General features: G+C 38.9%; 1 protein-coding gene across 9 annotated transcripts in view; it reads right to left on the bottom strand.

Annotated features, from left to right (window-relative positions):
- Positions 1-24,437, bottom strand: part of PCDH15 (protocadherin related 15) — a 678,253-nt gene that overhangs the window by 502,356 nt on the left and 151,460 nt on the right. For all 9 annotated transcript variants that reach the window (XR_007376985.1, XM_048944599.1, XM_048944600.1 and 6 more), the window contains exon 3: positions 10,730-10,807. The gene's annotated coding sequence lies outside the window, so the exon portion shown is untranslated. The remainder of the gene's footprint in view (positions 1-10,729; positions 10,808-24,437) is intronic.

Consider the following 24,437-nt stretch of genomic DNA (forward strand, 5'->3'; position numbering starts at 1 on the left):
GTTTGTATATCTGTCTGTACATCTGTCTGTCTCTCTTTTCCCTTTTCTAATTTTCCTCTTTAACTTCTTCTATTCTTTCACTCTCTGTAGTAGCCACTGCCTAATATTGCTTTACAACTTCCAGCATAGAAATAACCCCTGTGCCAAAGTACTCTTACCTGTCATGCTTATTAACCATTATTAGCAAACAAGCCAATTTTACCGAGTATTAGTTGTTACTAGAAAGCTCTCAACACAAATTGACTCCTCTGAGTCTTGCATGACTCCATCAGGGCAGTGACTCCTGCTGACTAGGGGACATAAAAAATGATTTCCCCTCCCTCAAAACTCAGGAAGCAGGACACTACCTAAACACACCTCCTGCCCAAGAAAGGCATTTAGTTTTGTTCTTAACAATCAAGCCGTGCGTAGCCCTTTAATCTACATCATCTTGAACTACAAAGTAATCATGTATAGGCTGAATTTCTGTACATGTTATATATATATATATATATATATGGTATATGCATGTGCACGGGTAATTCACATTGACAAAACTGTAAATAGCTCATTGTAATTAAACAAACAACAGATGGTTGTCAAGACACCAGACTTTCAAAAGCATTTTGCCGCTTTACAATTTTACATTTGAAATGCATTGGTGTATACTAACTGCATAGATTTGGCACTTGTTATGACATGAGAGCGTGGGAGTAGCTATGACTTGCTAATTTCGATAAACTTGGGAGAGATGAACACTCTCCATTACTTGCACCTCTGCAAGATCACAGCTTACGGCACTGATATTCACAAGGAAGGAGGATTCATCCTTAAGGTCCTGGTTCTGCTTCTTATTGCTATCCTTCACATACAGGTATGCTTTTCTTACCTACCTTTTAATTCACTTCTTGTGAACCTTGAAAAAATAGTTCATAAAGACATTTTTGTTTCCATATGGAAAGTCTGTGTCTTTTAATATGTTCTCACTAGTTTTCATTTCACACTTTAATAGTGAACAGCCCAAAGGCTACATGTTTATGATAAACCAATAGATTTTACACATACTTGACCAGCTCTGCCTATAATGTTCAGTTTAGGGTTAAAAGCTTTTTAGCTGCATTTCTGCCATTTTAAAGAAAAGGGGAGAAAAAAAGCTATCAGAGTAGTAGCAATAGAGATATTTCTCCTCATTATTAATTTTTGATATTGCAGCTCAATGTTTGGTCCATGGACAAATGGAGAAAGATCTTATAAACCAAATTTTTAGCACTGCTAACTTTTTGGGGATGGGTTTTGCCATTTTTCTTTTGAAAAATATTCATTATTTCACACTCGTGTCAGCCTCTCTGTTCACAAGCCAACACACACTTGCTCTTTTATTCCCTGCCATCACATTTTAGTATTGTATACTAATAATTTCTTTCTGAATGATTTCTTTGTCTTAAGGAGCACCGTTTGCCCTTATCTTTAAGTGCAGCTGCTGTCAGTTTTTAACACAATGAGTAAAAATGTACTGGGTTCTGAAGTGCAGCCTGTTCTGAAACATGAATGTGGGCTATTGCTAGATATCTCTTTTGAAAATAATCATATTTACAGCATCCATCTTATTTTCCAGCAATTTATTTGCTTACATCAAAAGATAAGGTATAGTTTTATTAAAAATAGCCAATATCCCATTTCATCATATCCATCCCATTATCTGCATACAGTAATTAGAGGCCTTGTGAAACGATGATTTTGTTAGGCACAATTGACTGCATCAAACTGAAGTAATGCAACAAAAGGACCTTGTCAGTAGCCTGATCACCAGGATTTACGGGGAGTCAAACAAATTCAGTACATGTGAAAATTTGGCCTGTTTATTGCCTTTTCCTTCTTAGGCTGTGTCTACACAGTAGAAAATAGGAGGGAAGGCTGGCTACCACTGTGCACACATGGTGTGTAGTTTTGCATCTAGACACACATCAGGCTTTGGATAAGGACAAGAAATGCAACCAAACACAGTATTTTTGTCAGGGCAGATGATACAACAGGAACATCAGGGATGAGGTACCTTTCACCAGCTTGGATATCATAGACGTGAGAATAAGCAAGCCCTAACCTGAGGCCAAGGAAATGCAGAAAATTTAACATCACAGATACTGAAGAAGTTATTTTGCTTGTTTGTCGCCTATAAAAGTTGGGTTAAAATTGAGGTATTAAGTCCTTCTCTATGGTACTAGGACAAAGTCTGAGAGTTTACACTCTTGGGACGTGTTCTGACTATTTTAAGACAGTGCAATGAAGGAAGTTTTACCCAACAGCTCAATTGCCTTAGAGTTAAGATTTCATACACCTCTTCACTGCATTTATCAGCAACTCACCTTGGGCATGATGCATGTCTTGCAGGAGTTCAGGTATTTTGTTCAGAAAATTCTGACTTTCAAATACAAGTTTCATGTGCTGATTTCCTCATGGGAAAAATAATTTGTTTTCCTGTAAATCCTGTGGCTACTGAGAAACAGCCAAGAGTGCTGGACCAGTCTAGATTCCAGTAGTCTTTGACGTGCTTGTACCACTCATATTGTTTAAAATGGAGTACAAACTCAACACTTTATCTATCACCTGTCAGCTCAGAAAAACAAAACAAGATGCAGCTGAGAAAATGTTTTTAAATGAAATTGTCTCTATACTGACCTACAGACGTTATTGCAAAACATTGGGAAAAACTCCGAGATGCAAATTCCTCACCTCCACTGAAGTGACAATGCTCCTGCAAAACACTAACAGCAAATTACTGCTGATCTAAGGCTGAGTTTGCAGGATCAAGCTTTCAGCTTTTAATCAAGTACGTAACTAATCAGAAAAATTAATATTTTGCAATATATAAGAATCTTCCAAAGTGCTGTTGTTTGTGATGAGAGCTAACATTCTCTTAATGGCATAACATGCAGCTAACGAAGCAGGAAAGGGCAGATGTATGTATGTTACGTGGCACATATGTTAAAAATATATTTCTCAGACTGATAAAATGCTGACTGGTATTTTTTATATTAAATGTCAACCTCTATCCATTATAACATGAACCTTGATCGTAACGTGGTTGTCCACAATACTTAATAAAAACTAATCAAAGTTGCATTGTCCCTTTAATTGCACAAAATCCAAAGTTTGCATAACATTTGAAGAAGACTGGAAGGAGACTGATTTGCACTTCCATGCCATGTTCTTATAATCCTGAAGGAATCAGAAACACTTAAAGCAGATGTTATGCAGCACTTTGCACTTTTTTTTTATTTAATAATGTTGATAATGCAAGCTCATTGGGTTACAAAGGAAATTATTAACTACTACTCCATGAAATCAGACTGTAATTAAAGTGAGAACACGCAGCACTTGCACAACAGCTCCCAAAAAACAAATGAGCTGCACACAGTGTTGATGTAACTGGGGACATACTGAAAAAGAGGAGGAAATTGTACAGAGAGAGGGAGCTGGGAGAAACTAAGAAATAAATAGACATTTATACATGGCTTTTTTATGGGCAGATTACTGCAGTGTGCCATGCATCATTTTTGCCAATAGGTATACCACACCTTTATTTCATCTCCTCTTCCCTGGCAAAACTGAATTCTGGAGAGGTGATTGACAAAGTGTAAAGCTGACGACATCCCTAAGAGACGGGTATGAAAAATCATGAACATAAATATTAAGGTTTTACTAATAATTTCATTTCTGAAACCATTTTTCTTTTCAAAACAAAACCCAGTATTTTTCACTTCTGAGTACCAAACTCATCATTACCAGAGAAAGAGTGCTATGCATGCACACAGTTTTCCCATTTTCCCATTCTACTTGAATGTTCACCAAATTGAGTCTAATAATGCAGGGAAGCACTGAGATGTTCATACTGATCCACTCCCTCTATTCTGATTCATCACTGACGGAAACAGAAAAGGCTTCGTTTTTAGTAGATAACCTCAATGTAACAAACGAGACTAAAAAACTGGAGAATATCAAATGCACAGAGATGGCATTCAACCAGAAGGCCTTTAAACTGGAAGAGGGTGGATTTAGTTGTGGTTTTAGAAAGACATTCTTTACTGTGAGGATGGTGAGACACTGGAACAGGTTGCCGAGGGCTGTGAATGCCCCCTCTCTGGAAGTTTTCAATGCCAGGCTGGATGGGGCTGTGAGCAGCCTGGTCTTCAGGGAGGTGTAGGCTGTTTTTACACAGGAAAAACTCAACTAAAAAGCTTACTCTGAAAGTGACGCTCTAATCATTAAAACCAACTGAGACCCAGCCCTAGTTACTTTCACAAGGAAGGAACTTAAAGGTAAAAATACCTCTATGATGCTAGCCTGCTTACAGTCCACGAAGGCATACTGATGCTGCTCCACTGAACAAAAACCAAATAAAAGAGCTATCAACAGCTGTATTACAGCTTCCAAGGCCCTTTCCTCAAGAAGGTACTTGGGAATTTGTTGCAGTTCAGCAACCAGCGGCCTTTGTCATAGGAAAGTCCTTTATTCTTCTTCTTCTACTACATCTACTACATTCACACAACACAGCAGCACACACACATATATATATGATTATGTATATCTTGGATACAAGTCTCAATAGTTTCAAGGCCTCCCTAAGCAGCCATATCTAATCTTACATCTTGTTTCTACGTCCAGCGTTTCTTCTTGATCAAAGTGTACAGCTCCCTATTGTAAAAGATCACCACCTGTGACCACCACCTTAGCACAGCAGAAGCAACAAACACAGTAACTAAGCAGACCGTGCTTTTGCCGTTTAGGCCTGTGAAGCCCATGGCCTCATGGAAGTCAGGCTAACTGTGGATCCCCAAGGGGATGGACCCCCAGCAAGCTCCACATAGTCCCCTTCAGGAATTAACTCACAAGGAGTTGTACCAACCTCACAATTTGTCTGCCAGATTCTTAGTCATACAATCATAGTATGGTTTGGGTTGGAAAGGTCATGTAGTTTAATAATGTTGATAACGCAAGCTCACTGGGTTACAAAGGAAATTATTAACTACTACTCCATGAAATCAGACTGTAATTAAAGTGAGAACACGCAGCACTTGAACAACAGCTCCCAAAAAACAAGTGAGCTGCACACAGTGTTGATGTAACTGGGGACATACTGAAAAAGAGGAGGAAATTCTACAGTTAGAGGGAGCGTAAGATCACGTAGTTCCACCCCCTGCTATAGGCAGGGACATCTCCCTGTAGACCAGGTTGCTCACAGCCCCATCCAGCCTGGCATTGAAAACTTCCAGAGAGGGGGCATTCACAGCCCTCGGCAACCTGTTTCAGTGTCTCACCATCCTCACAGTAAAGAATGTCTTTCTAAAACCACAACTAAATCCACCCTCTTCCAGTTTAAAGCCATTTCCCCTCATCGTGTTGCTACCTGCCCTTATAAAAAGTCCCCCAGCTTTCTTGTAGGTCTCCTTCAGGTTCTGGAAGGCTACTATAAAATGTCTTCAAAGCTTTTTCTTCTCCAGGCTGAAAAGCCCAGCTCCCTCAGCCCATCCTCATACAGGAGGTGCTCCAGCCTTCTGATCATTTTTGCGGCCCTTCTCTGGACCTGCTCCAACAACTCCACATCCTTTCTGCACTGGGGGCTCCAGAACTGGACACAGTACTCCAGTAGAGGGGCAGAATTACCTCAAACTGCTGGTCACGCTTCTCTTGATGCAACCCAAGATGCGGTTGGCCTTCTGGCCTGCAAGTGCACATTGCCAGCTTACGCTGAATCTTTCATCGATCAACACCCCCAAATCCTTCTCCTCACGGCTCATCTTAAGCCATTCTCTACCCAATCCGTATCTGTGCTTTGAATTGCACCAACCCAGATGCAGGACATTGCACTTGGCTTTGTTGAACTTCATGTGGTTGGCACGAGCCCACCTCTCAAGCCTGTCCAGGTCCCTCCTGATGGCCTCTCTTCCTTCTAGTGTGACAACTGCACCACTCAGCTAAGGTGTAGTCTGCTGAGGGTGCACTTGATTCCACTGTCCACATTGCCTACAAAGGTTTTAAGTAACACTGGTCTCAGCACCAATCCCTGAGGAATGTCACTCATCGCCAGACTCTACTTGGACATTGAGCCGTTGTCCACCACTCTCTGAGTGCAACCATCCAGACAATTCCTTATCCAGCTGGCACTGAAGTCTGCCCTGACATCAAAATGTTCTTGCTTGGACCTATTAGTACCCTCCAGCTTAACTTAATTACACTCTATTAGTTAAAGAAATATGCTGAAGGAGGTGGGCCACCCTGAAACTTTAACTATCTCGTTCAGCTGAATAAATTCAGATGGCTAACGCTGACACTGAAAAATCCAAACCCCTTAGCTAAACAATGCCTATCAAACCAAATGGGCAAAACAACTTTTTATCCTGTGTTTTTCTTGTATTTGTTATTGCAGATTAGGACATACCAACCACAGGATCAGCACACAGACAAAAGCACCTACTGCCAATACAGCCTTTGTGATGCAGCCACTGCTGTTTCCTTTTCATTTCTACCACTCAGGCACACTGGAAAACAGACTTCTGATCACAATGTCAAAATGTGGCAAATATTAATTTTCACATCACATAAACAATTGCTCAAACAACCCATAAACGTCAAAAGACATTTCAGAAGAAATTAAAATTAACTGTGTGCAGAATATTCCAATTAGTTTACTAATGGAAAAGCTGAAATCAATTTTCAACGTCATTATTTTAGTTTCAGTATCAAAATGAACAGCAGATGGGGAATAGGTTTGTGCATTTATTTATCTGCACATTAAACACATTCTCTTAATGACAATTTCTTCTGAACTTGACAATTATGATGCAGCAATTTGAGAAGGGGTTTTATGGCACAGACTCTGTCATGGACCTTGAGCTTTCTTATAACTCTACAAATAAAGCCCCCAGGAAAACACAGGGACTTTCTCATCAAATTGCTGTGTTGGCTGAAATCAAGGACACATCCTGCAGGTCAAAGGGATTAGGAGGAAAGATGCATAGATATCATCCATAGTTCTGTTGTACCTAAAAAGATAAGCATTTGAGCTTCTGGTATATCTAGACCTGATCTTATTTGGTGTTTAGAAGCATTTCAGTCATCTCTGAGAAAATCACAGTAATGAGAAGGCCTATCTAGATCCCTTTAAATGCTCTGACTGGGATCTAAGTATGGCACTAGACAGCATCTCAAGTGCACTATACACACAAGCAACAAAAGCATCAATGTTCAACCTTTGTGAGCATCGGATGAAGTTGACACACCACATGGGCACACAGAATATGTGACTATTAACAGCGCTGATATCACTTCAGCCAACACTGTAAAATGACAACCAACCACCACCAAACTGTGTGACTTCAACAGGTTGGATTTTGACTCAAAGCATGAGCTTACTGGCACAACGAACAGCAACTGCAAGTTTGACAAGCCATTTCATGCCTTATTTCCAAGTCAATTTGTGTGCTTAAAGTGATTCCTCCCAACCTGACTTCAGGCTGGACCAGCCATGACTCTGTAAGATCCCCACCAAGACTGCAATGCCACAAAATCATTTCTCACTCTAGCTTTACCAAGGCTTCACTTGAAAACATCATTTCATAACAATTAAACAAACATTAAAAGGCAGACATGTTAATAACAACATCAATCTTCATCCAGACTTTTCACTGGTGCGACACACAACGGTTAAATGATGTTTGGGTCCATTCTAGTCCAAAACAGTATAAAATGTGCAGCTTATGATTAGAGAAGAAAGACCACAGTTAATGACATATTGCACAGAGAAACTCAGTAACTTATTAGCTTTAAATTTATGAGCAAATATGCATCTTGACGAGAGCAACCATCATATAATTACTTCTGCAAATGAGAAACATGTTCATATGATAAGTATTTTCTATCCAAGTTGCTATCGGTTATACTTCAGAAACAAGTAACTCATTTAGGAACTAATTTGAGCAACAGAGTCTGCCAAATTGAGCCTAAAGCTTCAAAAACCAGAGTTATGCAGTAAGAAGTTAGTCCCCTAATTTCCTGCATGAATGGAGACATAAAATTAAGACCAAGCTTCATTTTATTAAGGCTCAGAAATCTTAAAACTGAGGTGGTTTTGAATTCTTCAGCTTCCCCAGCTCTTAGAAACAAACACTTGTTTAAAACATTGCACTGATGAGGCTTAATGGGCTGAAGGCAATCTGTGTTAATGGTGTCTACCACAAAATGTATTTTTTTTTTTACTCTGAGTGCCTTTATAGCTCAGGAATAGCTAATATCTGTTTTCCTCCAGTTTCTTTTTATTACTGACTACAGGGCCAAGAAATTATCAGTCAAACTTGGGTATCAGCTTACTTAAATCAAAGATGGTACGAGCTCTGTAGGGAGTTTCGCTGTTGTCCTAAGTGGATCTATTAATTGTTGGGAACTTAAAGGTACAAAACCATTCCTCCCCTAATTACCCATCTCATGCATTACTAAACTCATTAACAAAATGGTGCCACTATTTCATTATATATCATTTGCATGGAAAATTAGTATGTATTCCACTGATAAAATGCGTGATTTAAAGAGGTACTGTTACAAGAATAATGATACCACGTAACACAGCACAGAGGGTATCACCAAAAACAACTTCCTAAGGCTCTTGAAAAACAAAATTCTCTATATTTACACAGTGGAATACATTTCAATAAATATGTATCTTTTAGGATGGCCAATTAGATTAAACCGATTTTTAGAAATATTTAAATACAACTCTTACAGCTTTGTGAGTTATGAGTTATGCAGGCAGGTAAAAAACACGTTTCTCAACATAAAATCAGTACAGCTATATGGTAGCAGGCCTTGCCATTTGATGCGATTTAAATTCATTTTGTGAAATGACTGCCTGGACTCAGTGGATTTAAAAACAGAAGTTTAATAACTCAGTGTACTGTACCTCACTTGTGCCTGTCTCTTCCAAAATGTCCATTTTTGGATCATTATGCTGAGGTTATTTATGTGAATTCAAATACTGATTAATTTTCAGAGACAATTTTAATTCAATGCAACATTCATATCAACTGTGTTTTAGTTTTACAGGTGGAGAACATTCACTCAAATCACGCCTGCAATTATGACTCATTACAGTAAATCTGACCTCTGCAATGTTACATTCTATTGCTTTATCTTTTTTTTTTTTCTGAATGGTTCTTGACCATTTTAATATTATTTTGTTATACCATGCCTCTGAGCCAAAGGTACTGTTCCAAAAAGAACAAAAGAGAGTTGAAAACCACCACTAGGTACAAACACACAGGGAGTTGGTTCTTCAGCCAACATACTTACATACTAGAATTAACAGCAACTACTAAGCAATTTTCTCAGCTGTGTCTGCTGAGAGGGGAAAACTGAGAATCAAAACATTTACCTATTTATTTTTATGAGGACGATTACCCTGAATGTGACTAACTACAGAGCAAGACCATCCCTTCATTAGATAGTTCCAATCACTTTCCCAAGGCAGCAACCTAGATCAAACATTTTTTACCAGAGCTCTCCCAGCATCCTACTACTGGTGCTTCCCTGTTTATGGCTCCTTGTTGCTTTTCCCTGATTTCTGTTGTTTGTAGACAGTTCTCTCAACCACGACGACCTTTATCTGCAGCTTGCCTTTATTAACATAATGTATAATAACAAACCCAAATATTAACCAAGTTGGCAATTACCTGTGCTGGCACACAGTTCCTCCTCTCACAAGATGTTTTGTTATTATATAATGCATTTGACCATTTTGAGATTAATTTTCAAGTACAATATCCATCAGTTTCAGAAATGCTTCACTCAGGCCCTCCTCCAGTATATTCAGGCAATTGCATCATTTGTTCTGCTCTTAGCAATTGACTTTAACAGCTCTTGCTTCTTTTATTCTATACACAGGAGAAAACTAGTAGTTTGCAACATGATTAATTTTCACGTTAGCTCTTAACTAACTCCAGAAGAAAAGGTAAACTCCTGACCTTACATTCACATTCATAACAGCAGCAGATGAAGGTGTGATTTGCCATCTGCCTTGACTGCCTCTTGTTTCTTGTTGTAATTTATGTTCATTACAGAGTATGTCGAGTCTGTTACCCAAAGTATTCAGCATAGGTAGCTTACCCTCAAACATATTAAACCATTACTTGTGCAATCACAGCACAAGTTTTGTTTGAGAAACACCACATAAAAGAAGATTGATTTTCATCTTGAAAATGTCAAACTTCTGCCTATAACGCTCAGCTACATTTTTCTGAAAAGGCAAACTTCCAAAAAAGCCACTGGCCTGACAGATCTCTGACGCATCATGATAGATGTGACAGCTCTGCTACTTTACTGCAAGAAATGTGCTCCAACAGAATGAGACAATCAATGGAGAATAATAAATCTAGTCCAGATAATACAAATATTTTTTTTGTACATGCATAAGAAAAAAAAAAAGAAAAAAAAAAGGAAAAACAGTTTTTCAGTTTTTTAGGGTTGTTTTTGTTATTTTTTTAAACACATCTCAGGAACTTCATACTTGAATAAACTACTCCACTATCTCTCTTGAATATTACAGCATACTACTTACATTACTTAATCTTTTCTTAACTATTTTGTCTGTCCAACAATTCTCCACGTAAAGTCTTGATGTGCATGCATGTTCTATTAAGCCAGAGGAGGAAAAACAAACACATCTAACTTTAAAACACACTAAAAAAAAAAAAAAAAAAATTACCTTTTTTCCTGGTTCCTCTGACAGCCAGATGAACAACAGCTGCTCCGGAAGTAACTGCTGAATTATATTCCCATCTTCCTAGAAAACACAGTAGATTGATACTACATCAGTCTTTTGCTTTGAGGGGACAATGTGAATTCTTTTTCTTCAAAATTCCTGCTTTTAAGACAAATTAGAGCAACTTTGCAAAAGTTAATTTCATATTCATGAATCAAAGCTTTCTCGGTGAAGAATCTGCTTGATTTACAATCAGAACATTTTCTACCCTCTACCTCTTAAGTAACAGCCCTGATGTCAGCCTGAGAGGAAAAAAACCTAAGTATGTGTTTACTGAAATTAATTGGCAACAATGCTAATAAAACCAGCTCACCTAAGTCACTCCTATAGCACTGATAAAGATGCACTTGGTAACACGAGTACGTCCAAGGTTTTCAGTAAGCAGGCTCAATAAATCTTCAAACTGCTACGCGAACAGATTGATGGTTACTTGTACTTGTGTATGATTTCAAAAATAAATCAATATATCACTGTCATAACTCTATTTGTTCCATTTTTCATACATTCAAACGCAGATAATAGTTAATGTTGTAGTAACCCAGATTGAATTAAACAGCACTGCACACACAGAACAAGAAGATACGTGAATCCAACTCAGCAGATTTTGAAATGAGGATCAAAATACAAGAATTTCAATATCTAAAGAACATCTGCTTGTTTATGTGTTTTTTTCTTAAGACTGCAGTTGCAGTGAAAAAGCAGAGCAAAGAGAGTAAGAACACTATGCTACTCTTACACTCCTATACTCTGAAACATCACAATCATATTTATAAAGAGGCTGGCATTAAATAAGCAAGCACATAAGATCTGTAAGTCAAACACACACCTGTGTCAAACATATTTGCACATACCTAGATATCATAAGATTTCAACATTTAACTTTATATGACACTCTTGGAAATAATTTCTTCCTCTGTTGTCATGGGTTATGCAGACAAAGTGCAAGAAGTCATCCATATGGACTGGAATCTCTATTAACACAAGCTTGACATAACACAGCATGTTCTTAGTTACTCTCCCTAGGCTCAGAGGCCCACCACACATCAGTTTCTTCCTACATCACAGCTTTTTGGCTGGATTAGACAATTATCAATTATCTAATTACTGAGAGTTTAAATAACATTCTGAATTTGCATTTATTTTTAACAATATGCAAATATTTCATATTAATATAATCAAATTGATTACAGCATCTGGAGTTATTTCTGAATTTTCCATAACTGGCACTGCACTTCACCTAATCATCTCTAATTTTGCTATCATCCTATTACCTTCTGATACAAATGTAGGCTTAAAAATAATGTCATAGAGAACAAATCTGAAACTGATAACAATTCTTGCTGCACTGTGTGTTTTTTTTCTCTCATTTTGCTAGCAAGCAAGCTTTCTAAACTTTCCCCTGATCAAATTTCATCTCTACTAGTAAAATTACTATTAGTACTCTATAATAGAAATATATACATTGAAGCATACCAATAAAGATCAGGTGAAATGCATAATTTGAACATTTGCTTCATCTTGGATTTTTTTTTTTTATACTTCATCTTGCAAGCAAAACCAATAGATAGCTGTACATCCACCATACCCTGATGGTATCACTTGATATCATTCTTCTCAAAAAACACGTAGAAGCACAAGGTTCTACTGTTCATAGGTGGCACACGATGTTACAGGGTAAGCATTACAATTATCTTGGTTAGTCAAGCTTCGTAAAAGGTTTTTGGAATCTTTCATTTATTATCAAAAAGAGATTCCCATATTATTCACTGACAGAAATTTCCTTTACAGAGAAAAGAGCAATATATCTGCAGAAGAAAAGGAACAAGGCACTTTTAGTTGAGGCATGGACTTTCAGAGGTGAAAAGGCTGAATACCCAAGGGAAAATGGTGTGGCTATCCTTAGGCAGGAATATTTTCTGCATACAGCTCAATGTGACAGCAGGATACAGACAAATAATGTCATTAGAATCATATAAGCAGTAGAATATCCCAGGTTAGAAGGGACCCAAAAGGATCAAACCCTACATCAACTACACTAAGTTATGGGAAAGACCTTTTGTTGTCATTCAGTCCAGGCATAAACTTCCTATACCCATAGTCAAATTCCTCAAATTCCACACACAACTGGGCCATGGCGATCTCCAACTCTGGATAAGTCTAACATCAGATGAGAATTCAGTCCTCTAACTCCACTTTTATTTTCTGCATACATCAACAACATCCAGAGCTAAGTTACCACAGCTTGGTGCGCAACAGATCCCTATTTTGGGCTTCCTTGGTTTCCCCTGAGTACTCTCTTCAGTTCATCCTTCTACGTCCACAAAATGCAGGAGCAGGAATTTCCTACTCTTCAGAAGGTGTCAAATCACACACCTTTCAATTCTGCCCTGCTCACCTACAAAACATTTGCTTCACTCTCTCCCTAGTATGTTACACTCATTCTCTGCCAGCTGGCTCTACATGCAAAAGGAGAGCCTGCCTGTGGACAACTGGGATCACGTATGTCTTATGCATGGGTTCTCAGTGCATTTCATAAAAACCCAAGAACTCTACTTTATACCTACTGATTTTTAGCCTCCACAGCAAAAGAGAAACATGAGCTATGATATCTTCAGCTGTCTGTAGACATACCGACCTTATTTTTAAGCTTATTAGAAGTACCGCTTTGCATAAGCTGCTGCAGTTTAATTGCAAAAACAAAGCAACAGGAAACAAATTTATTTTCAGTATCTGATTTCACTCACTAACAGAGACAACACTTAACACCGTTCCCCCACATTTCAGGTGAGGAATTTTTCTTTGATTTTTCTCTTCAAAAATCAGTGAGGAGACGACCATAACTTGAGTTCATGGCAGAAGAAAGGATTCAGCCCATTCAGGTGACCAGCAGCCTTTCAATGACTGCTGAAAGTCTTCTGTATGTACAACAGAGTACAGATTACCCATCTAACATCCACAGAAAATCGTAGTCTTTGGTTGGCCAGATTCAATGCTCATGATAAAAGAAACAGAATTAGATATAAGTAACAGTTAAATCTCCTTCCTAGTATTACTTCTTTCAAAACATTGCATTCTAAGTCTGATACATTTTCATGTATTCTGATTTAAACCTTGAAAGCAAAACAAAACAAAACTATGAATCTAAGCAGAGAAAATGCTCGCTTATTTGGGCAATTTTTTGCTTTCTTCATAGCATCTTGCCTAATTGAAAGTCCAAATGCTGGTAAGATGCAGTTCTTACAAATGTCATTACTCCAGCAGAATTGACACTCTGACCTTCAACTCTCATTTATTTGCTTCAGATATGGCCATGTTTTGATGAATTCAGGGGAAATCTGCACTGCTGCTTTCCAAAAGAAATAAAAAGGTAAAGTCATCCATTTTAATGACTATACAGAATGAGATTCAACTGTAAGCAACTATATTAGGCTAGCTTCTCCTTCGAATGCTTTAAGAAAGAGGTTCCTTTCATGGTGACAAAAAAAAACCAAAAACAAAAACCTAAACAAATGACAAATCAGTTCTTCACAGATTCAAGAACAGATGCCACCATTTCACTATGTGGTTTTAGTTTGAAGTTGTTTTTCACTTTTCAGAAAAAGATTCCTTATTAATTTAGGAATAATGAGATGCATGCAAGTGTTGCCTCATTTTTGGTTGTGGATGCCCCATCCCTGGGGGCATTCAAGGCCAGGCTCGATGTGGCTCTGGGCAGTCTTGTCTGGTGGTTGATGACCCTGCACACAGCAGGGGGTTGGAACCAGATGGTCATTGTGGTCCTTTTCAACCCAGGCCATCCTATGGTCCTATGACTTTTAGAATTTCAGTTGATTTTTTGCTGTGAAATAAATTCGAATATATTCTAAGCTAATGCTGCAAAAGTTATGGGAACAGATAACACAGACTTGCCTGCAACCTTAAAGATCCTTACTCCTTCCAAAGAGACAAATAGTAGGAAAAAAGAACATGAAGACTCTTGGGAGTCAGATGAGGAAAACAGCAAAAATTTTCCTGAAGAAATTAACACTTACTATGCTCCGACAAGGATGAACTAGAGAAAAAGATATTCATTTTATAGCTACAATAAGAATTTCAAAGGCTTTGGGTAAATAAAACAATATAGGAATTAATAAAACAAATCCCTCCAAGTCAGCATCACTTAACAGAGTACAGAGAAATGATTTGGTTTTCTACTTCCTATTCTTGAACTATCTACCTAAATTATTGTGACTCTAAAGCATTACACAAATGTAAACACTAAGATAACTGTGGCTAAAACTCAAGAAAACCCCCGTTGCTCACAGATTTGTGAAGAAGGTTATTTTTATTCAAGATGGCCTAAAAAAAGTGAAGTTAAAAAAAGAGGAGGAGGGAGTGAAACATCTTACAATATTTTTTTTTTTTCTCACTGCGCATTACATTAGAAAAATCAGAGAAGTTATCTTTTACATCATCTAAGCCTACTTCACGTGGTTTCCCTTTCATCACTGAAGATAACCCTATTGCTTGGATACAAGAAATCAGTGCTGTTAGAGCAGCAGCAATGAATAAGTCTTTCTCAGAACTCCATGAATATATATATCCCCACATGGAACAGCCAGTTCTTGAGGCAGTACATAAGATTCATCCCTTCACTGGGTATGAAATAGAAAAGGCCAAATAATCATCCCCTGAATACTAGTTACGCTGTGTTGAAAGCTGGACTTGCCAAGACCTGAAGGTACAGAGATGACTCCAGGATGCTGCTACTGAGTGTAGGGAGATGCTTCTACTGAGTGTAGGGAGAACTACCCTGTAATTTAAACATTCTGTCACGTGTCTGCCTGATGCACGGTGCTTCTACATACAATTCACAGTATCCAGAGCCCTGGTTGAGAGCAAAGACACTTCCCAGAGATTGCTAAGAATCACCTGAGAAAATTATTCCTATTTCTCATGGCCTTGCTCAGAGTAGCATTAACTCTGTTGATGCTAGCACATCTGTCAGATGAGAGCTTAAGCAGTACAACAGAGGACAAATAGGCACCGAATTTATACAGCCTACCAAAAGGTCAGGAGTTGGCAAAAGAAATATTGGCAGCTTTCACCACTGCCAATGCTCACATGCAGGCCTGACGTGTACTGACGTGTAGTTTGAACCTGTGTACTCTGCCCTTGGCACAGAAGCTGGTGCATCAGCAGTGTATTCCTGGAAAGGAATGTCTCTGAAGCTCTTCTGTTTTCCATGAACTCACTTCTAAGGACTGGATGTAAGTGTCTTAAAATCAGTCACTCTACTTTCTTCTTTGCTCTTCTAACTGGCCTCTATTTATCTTTCTGAATTCAAAGAGCATACAGTTAAAAAGTAAACTGTGATATGCATAAGAGTCATACACAGTAAGTATAGCTATCACTCTCTTTTACTGTATAAATAAATAAATAAATAAATAGGATAAAAAGGCAGAGAGAAAAACAAGATTAGCATCACGTCTACGTTACCAGAATACTTTAAGAAAGTTAAAGATCAAGTCTGCTTTAAGGTTGACTGAAGGTATTTGTAAAACTCATTGTTGTACATGCTGATCTTACAAAACACATTGTACTGCAACCCCACGTATCTAATCAAGCCTTTCCAAAGGCAGCATCTTTCCTTCCCTCAGAGTTTTTCATGTCTAGCCCATATAAACGATATATATTCCTTTAAGTAGCAATGATTTCTGAATTATACATTTTCAACTGATTTATGTTCTCAGCAGTGTATAAAAACTTGACAGGAAGCTCTGAATTGATGAGGATTCCTACCTTGCTTGCACTGTTTTTAAAGGAACGAAAAAAAGCCCACAGTATAAAGATGCCTATTTGTTTGAATTCCTTAAACAGAATCCAACTTTCAAGAGACTGCAAGGATAGAAGAATGCCACTGAAGTGGTGATAGGATATTCGGTATAAAATAACACTAGTGGGAAACAAACACTGAAGCAAAAGATCTGCAGAGGCTGCTCTCAATGGCCAATACTGTACCTGAAATCACTAATTTCCATTGTTACCAACCAAGTAACGTGGAGAACTAGGACATCTCTTCTGAGAACAGGTACACAGAAGGCAGATTAACCATTACTACTAAGAAAGGCAATTTTAACATTCAATTGCCTATTAAGATAATTAAATACTAAAATTATCAAAAAAAACCCACTTCAGTTAGGGAATAGTATTTTGTCTTAGGGAAAATGCTTTCTGAAGGTTTTCCACAACAATTGTTTTTCAGCATTAGTGGCACCTGCAGCCAAAGACAAATAGTCAAAGTTCCATGCAATGACTCAGACACAGCAACTTATCTTCTCCAAGCTAATTAAAGGGTTTTTCCTCTGAGCTGAAGCTATCTAATCATGCAAGTATTCCCCCATTATTAGAGAGGACTCTCTGGAATTAATTTTTCAGCATGATGCAGACTAAATTTAGTACCTGACTTTTTAATTATACAAGTTAGATGCAAATCTTCCTAAATTTTACACAAACATGGGAAAAAAAAACAAAAACTATGAGACTAGCATAATCACAGGCATGGTCCTATAACCAAGTACTTAGCCACAAACACTCAAGGATCTCTGAAGATCCAGATAATATATGAGGCATATCTCATAAATCACTGCAAATAATAAATTCTAATGTATTTACAGAGTTACAGATCTAAAGAGCAAATATTTCCTTTCCCACACAGCAGATCAGATCCTGCAGCACACTCAGTGGATAAGGAACTCCAGCGATGGCTATGGAAGTAAACGTGCTCCCAAGAAATTTGGCTGCTACCCATCACTAGAAGTTCCTGGCTCACATAAACACCTGCAGAAGTCACTTCAGACTGTTCCATTCCCATTACTTCAGTTAAAGCAAGAAAGAGGGTAACTGATAGTCAGAGAAGTCAAAAGGACGGAGGAGGGGGGAGAGGATCATGGAAGAGGTTACGATAGACACAACATTGAGAATTTCAGTTATAATCTGAGCTCCATTTTTCTGTACTCACAGACACATAAGTGTACGAATAATGAAGGAAATGCAAAGCAGAAGCAAAGACAACAGGATTTTCTAATGCTGTGTGAGACTTCTGGTACGATTTTTAGTTGCTCCTTTGTCCTTATTTGTTCTGAGCTACTGAAATAACACTTCCTCTCAGTTCTGGCCCCACAGTTAGCCTAGCAAGATTTTAAAAGCCTACTGTGCTTCCCAGGTCAGCTTCAAACCTGCCTCTGCTTCAAAATGAGGAGAGCACTGGAGTGCGTGTGGTCAGGGATAAAACTGGTAGCTACCTCCTGGAATAACTGGAGCTTCTTGTTCTAGCGTGATATAAAGACTAACATTTGATCATCCACTAAGACAGACGCACAGGACTAACACCAGGGAGCAGCTCTGGGAGAGATACACTTGGAAGCATTCAGCTTGCTGCATTTCTTTCCTAAGCTATTAAAGAATTGTGCTTTGTGCTTGAAAACAAAGATTTAACTCACTGAGTGAAAACACTTCCTTTGTGTTGCACGCCTCTTGCACTCACTATATGATACATTACCCACCAATCAAACAAGTTAGGTGATACAGCCTTTGTAAATCATCAACCCACATCCTCAGCTGCCATATTCAGTCTCACCTCCAATAACACCTCCTCTGGTTAATGTCATTATGCTTTTCTCTTTAAAATCTTCTTTCCTTTGCAAATTATTAAAACCATTCACATTGACACACCATCCTGTAACTAAAGACCCACAGAAGCAAGGAATACCACGTGGCAGTACACTCCATCTTCCTGTCTATGTAATTACTCTGAGGCCAATAGCAGGATGTTATTCCAACAAGTGCAGCAGGTTTCTTAAAAAGCATTGAGATTTCTCACACTTTTGTTATTCGTAAGTGAACTTCAACTGAGAAATTTTGTTTTTTCAAAAGACAACCATAATTCAAATGGTTAACCAGCTCAAAGTCTACACTTCTCTGGCACTGCTAAAAACACAAAGGCTGCATGCCCTGACTTTTTATCAGCCATACTCAATAAGATCTGTATATCATTTCTGCAGCTTTATCCTCAAGCTTTTTTAGCCTTAGCAGAAGGAGCAATTGTAAAGGGTAAAAAGTCTCTCAAAAAGATCTTTTAATTTCCTTTTTAATCTTCATCATCAACAGAATGTCTTATTTTGCTCAGCTGAATTAGGTAAAACGTTTTAAAACAATGTTGGCTGATATCCGTGCAAGGATAGCGCCATATCCTCTATCAGTTTCAAAGCTCTTTATGCATCTTTCTGGAGACACTGGCTATTCCTGGAAATAAAAACTGCTAAGAAGGAGTCAAAGCTTAGGTTACAGAGCACATTCTGCGTGAAAAGATTTTATTTTCTGCAGAAGGAGAAAGAGACCAGGCCAATCTCTAGGGCTGAAGCCGTTTCCCATCTCTTTCTCTCAGGAAGGAGATGGTGACCAGCAGACTGCTCCCAGCCATTTCTGCACCTCCTGCTGCACAGCAGCATTGCCATGCCACCAGCTGGATAACCTGCCAAGGGGATACAAACGCAGCACAGAGGAGTTCAAGCTCTGACAATGATTGTAATGCTCCTTTTACTTGGTATCACAACTAACCAAAAGCAAAACACTGTGTATGCAAGAGGCCTTTTATTGCAGCTGTACTGTCTCAGCAAACCACAGAGTGCTGGCTGGGAAAGCATGCTGCATTTGCCACTGATGAAAAGGTGAGGTCTGGGGGAGAGGATTTGAGACACGACCTCCTGCTCTGGGCAGATTTACACCTGACATTGCTCCCATGTGTTCACAGCACTGTTGTCTTGACAGATCAACAGACCACGAAACCTTTCTCACTGCCCTAAACTCAGCAAAGAAGTCACATGGATGGACAAGGCAGCAGATTTTATTTTAAGGAGTTACGGCCTTCTGATCTGCTCTAATGCTGGTACAAAGAAAAGGCATAGTCAGAATGGACCATTGATGTGGGTCCCATCCATGTGGGTGGATGGGAGCTTCCTTATAGGGATGTAATGAAAACAAAAATGAGGTTAAGGGAGGAGAGGGCAGGAGAAAAATGGGATATAATGCAGACACAAAACTCTGGGGTGGGAAGCAGTTCTTTAATAAGCATCAAGAACTTAACAAACTCTGGAATTACATTTCATTACAAGGTGTCCCCTACAACTTGTAGATGAGAAACAGAGACCATCCTAAGGGAAGTGTCAACCACCACGGTACAGACAACACTGGCTGCAGATCTGAACCTAACTTTGGGGATGACTGCAGAAGAAAACTGGAGTTTTCACAAAGACGATCCAAGGGGCCTCACCCTCCCACACTCAAGCCTTGAAACGTGGATCAGAATTTTCTTTCAGCAAAAGAACATCAATTGAGTTACGCCCAGCATCAGTAGATTCCCCCATGTCACAGTCCCCTTCCCAGACACTGTTAAATATGCACCTATATGTTCATATTCACAACACCACCTTGCTTGAAATAGGTTATGTTTAATGCTGTCTCTTAGGCTAAATTTCTCCTTGTCTAAAAGTTAGAAAACGCATCATTCCTCAGAGAGATTTGGTACTCTTTTTTACTGGAGGCAAAAGCACCAAAAATAAACAGAACAATTAAGCAACCATTAATGGGAACAGTTTTCATTAAAACACTTTCTAGAGGGTAATGCCTGCATTCATTTAAAAAAAAAAAACAACTTGGAACAGGAATGAATGCAATATAAAAATTATTTAGTGAAACTTTTTAGCAGAAGTCATTACAGCAGTAATTTCACTGATAATCATCAACATATGGGGAAAGTTTCTGTATGATGCATAAAAACTGCTCTCATGGATAATTCTGTGGACTAGGCTGCAATTTAATCCAGCTTAAAATCCAACACATACAACTAAAAAATAAATGTGTTTAATTGTATTATTCTTCTGTACCAGTATAGATCAAGGAATAATTGGTCAGGAAGGAGTTCTGTAAAAGAAGACTTAATTTCTACAGAAGATTCATAGTCCAGCAGATGAATTTTTTTATTTTTTTTATTTCAAGAATATTCTATCCCAACCATGTGATTAAACTTTTAGTGCCAACTCATTACTCCTAATGGAAAGATTACAGAAAACACAAGGCGAACTATAAAGCCTGTGATGTAACAACCACCCAACAGCCATGTTTCAGTATCAAAGCCAGACACCGAGGATTTGAAATTCTAGCACAAAAAATTCTTGAACATGACTGCCAATTTTTAATGTCATCATCATAATACACACCAGAATCACAGAATCATAGAATTGCTCAGGTTGGAAAAGACCTTCAAAATCATCAAGTCCAACCTCAATCTGACCATACTACCGAACTCTAACAGCTCTCTACTAAATCATGTCCCTGAGCACCACATCCAAACAGTTTTAAACACATCCAGGGATAAATCTTAACTGGGATTACTATCATCACAGCTGCTAAATCTAGCATACACTTAACAGCGTGGAAAAGGAAATTAAACAACGAAAGAAGTAAAATTATTATTCCACTTACTTTGCATGTGTACTAAGTACAAAAAAACAATTTACACATTTTCTATGTGCATTTGGAAATGACTGTCAAAGCAGTGAAGGTGATTCTTAGTGCATACATGATGTTACAATATAGGTACAAATAACGTACAATATGTATACAAATAAGGCCAAAATGCCAAACCCTGAGAAGTACCGTCAAAAAATGGCCAATTCTGCAACCTTAATTTGGCCTCTTTGGGCACTCTTTGAGTTTTCTGTGATACAATATGTGGCTGTACAGTACTTTTTCTGTAGGACTTCTTCTACGACAATTTTACTGGCTGTATAAAGCCAGGTCACTAAGAAGTCTAATCTATTTTCTCCTTTAGAGTGCAAATATAAACTGCCATTGAGAATTACACACTGAGCTTTGCTGTGATGCTCACTGACAGCACAGCAGCAACAGCTTGGAGAAATCTGAACAGACCTTACTAAGACACGAGGAGCATCTTTCCTCCCTGGACAGACCAGAAGCAGAGCACAGAGGAACAATAAGCTGCAAAAAGAGCAGTAAGATTTCGTTTTCAATGCTCAATTACATGTGTGCCAGCTTTCAAAGTAGTAATTGTACCATGCTAAATTGAATCACGTCTGTATTTCTACAACTCAAGAGCTATGGAGTGCAGGAACAAAAATAACTGCGTGTAGTATGGTTTAGGCAAGCCACCCACCTTCAGTGAAATAGAATCTGAGGTGCAGGAGGTGGGAGAAAATCTGTTTTTTGTGTGTGTGGCAGTTGGGAGCTTTGAAGGACACGTAAGATCAGCTGTATCATGTAAGGGATTGTCTTTTATGTATGTATTTATTTATTTAAATCAATCACTTGTTTCATGGAAATTCCCAGCATTTCCTAACAGCAGGAGTGCTGCTGTCCATCCCAGCACTGGAGCCAAATCTGAGAGCAGCAGCACCCCACAGCAAGGCCCAGGGCAGGCTGCTGCACTGAGCTCACAAGCTCACTTGCTCCCTGCACTGCCAACAGCAATGGGCTTGTTGCCACTTAGTGAGGAATGCTGTCTTGCAGAAGCATCAGAAGCATCAGATGTGCTTTTCGTGTAGTATACCTGAATGCCTTTCATGCCAGAAGAAAGTTGAAAACTTTGTGACACTGGGAATTCACAAAACAGTGTTTTGCTTTGACACATTTTGAGCATGTGTTAAAAAATAGATTATTATAGTGTGCTGGAACTACCTTTGGCTGTTACTTGGTGATTCTGAGTTCCACAAACAGATGACTAGCTAGCCTAGAAATGTCTCGTTAGTCCTACAGAGCGTTTTTCAGCTAATGACAGGCAGTGTAGAAACACACAAATATTGTAAGAACGAAAAAAGTTGACTGCAAGTCAAGTCAGCAGAGGATCGATCTAACTGCCTGGCAGTAACTTCAAGCATTGAGTCAGAAAGTGCTACTTGTATCTCAACTGAGTGCTCTCACCAAGAATTCCTTAAATCCATTATTTACCAGTTGTGAGCAATGAATGAGTCCAGAGAAGAGGAAAACAATTCTCAATGACCACATGTGCCTAATGCACACAGCGACTTCTGGTTAAGCAAGAGTTCACAGATATTTGCACTCAATGAAAAGCAACAACAACAACTAAAACCCAAATCTGCCAGATCCAAACCATAGACTCATAGCACTACTCAGGTTGGAAAAGACCTTCAAGATCAAGACCAACCTCAACCTAACCACACTACTCTAACAACACATGACATTATTGAATTTATCAGCTAATTTCTCAACTTCACCAACTACTTACAGATGTGAGCCTCTTTATTAAGCTTTTCCATCAAAAGCTTTTCTACTTCCCTTTGCAAAGCCAGTTTTCCCATTATCAGGTTGAGCTAGAGGTTTCATACAGAACGCAATGCCTTGTCCTGCCAACATACTGGAAATTAATCTTGTCTCACTGCACAGCAGGCAAGGTATACAGAGTTAGGTAGAGAACAACATTGTTTAACGAGACCAGACAGGAGATCTGGTCATCTTACATCTGGCAAAATGAAGGCCAAGCAAAGATCCTGCTATACTCTACACACAGCAGGTGTATGAAGGGCAAACTTAAGCTAAGCCAAGTGAAATTCGCTGGCACAGGAATAAGCATGCCTAAGAGAGCTGCAGCCAGTTTGAAGCAGTACCTTCAGAACAGCCTCCCTGCAGGAGGCACAGAAACAAAATGACCTACTCAACACAGGAGCACAATGATTAATGTGCTGAAGGATCGTCCAGCGTGGAGAGCTGCCAGGGCAGCTTCCCAATGGCCTCCACAGTCCCAGCAACTTCTGCTGGAGCCAAGCCTACCAAGGCTGTGAAAGGCAATTAATGCACTTCCATGGCACATCGAGGCAATGTGCAGCAGTGCAGTGTGCTATGGCAAATGCTTTCTGCCTTCACTGACAGAACGAGCATGGCACTCCAAAAGCTGAGCAATGCAAATACCCCAGCATACAAAGCTCTCATGCAGACACAACAAGCACCACATTCACCCTTCCCACTTCTGAATCCTCACTATTTAAATAAATAAGTCCTGCAAAACAGCCTGCTCAAGTTCTCTTCTAATTTTTAGTACACGTGTACCAAAAAAAAAACACCTAGAACTTTGGATATGCACTCTATCCTTCCATTTGACAAAGATCTGCACTCTAAAAGAGATGATCTGCTTCTAGCTTCATTTTTTTAGCAATAATATTATCTCATTCCTGGCTTCTAAGTTGTACATTGATGGTCAAACAATCCATATCTGTGTTCTCAGAACAGAGTTATCAAGTGTCAGACAAAAGAGACTAAATGTATCTCTGTTCCCCACGCAACACCATCACTCAAGGAAAACCTGAAGAAATCTATCAATCGTACTCACCCAAGGCTGGTAAATGCATAACATTTCATTACAGAGGAAATCCACAGAGTCAGCCCCAAGAGCTTTCTCCACTGCACAGCAATTGAGGTAACAAGACAACAAAAATGCAAAGGTTTACTGCTACAAATCTGAACAGAGCACTCACATTTGTGCTGGAGCAGTGCCCAACCTAGTGAGTTCAGTCTGACTGTCAGCTCTAAGGTTTGCCTCCCAGTGGCAGTGTGCTCAAGGAAGAAATCAGAAGAAAAAAAG

This window comes from Lagopus muta, chromosome 5 (assembly GCF_023343835.1).
Source record: "Lagopus muta isolate bLagMut1 chromosome 5, bLagMut1 primary, whole genome shotgun sequence".
Lineage (NCBI taxonomy): Eukaryota > Metazoa > Chordata > Aves > Galliformes > Phasianidae > Lagopus > Lagopus muta.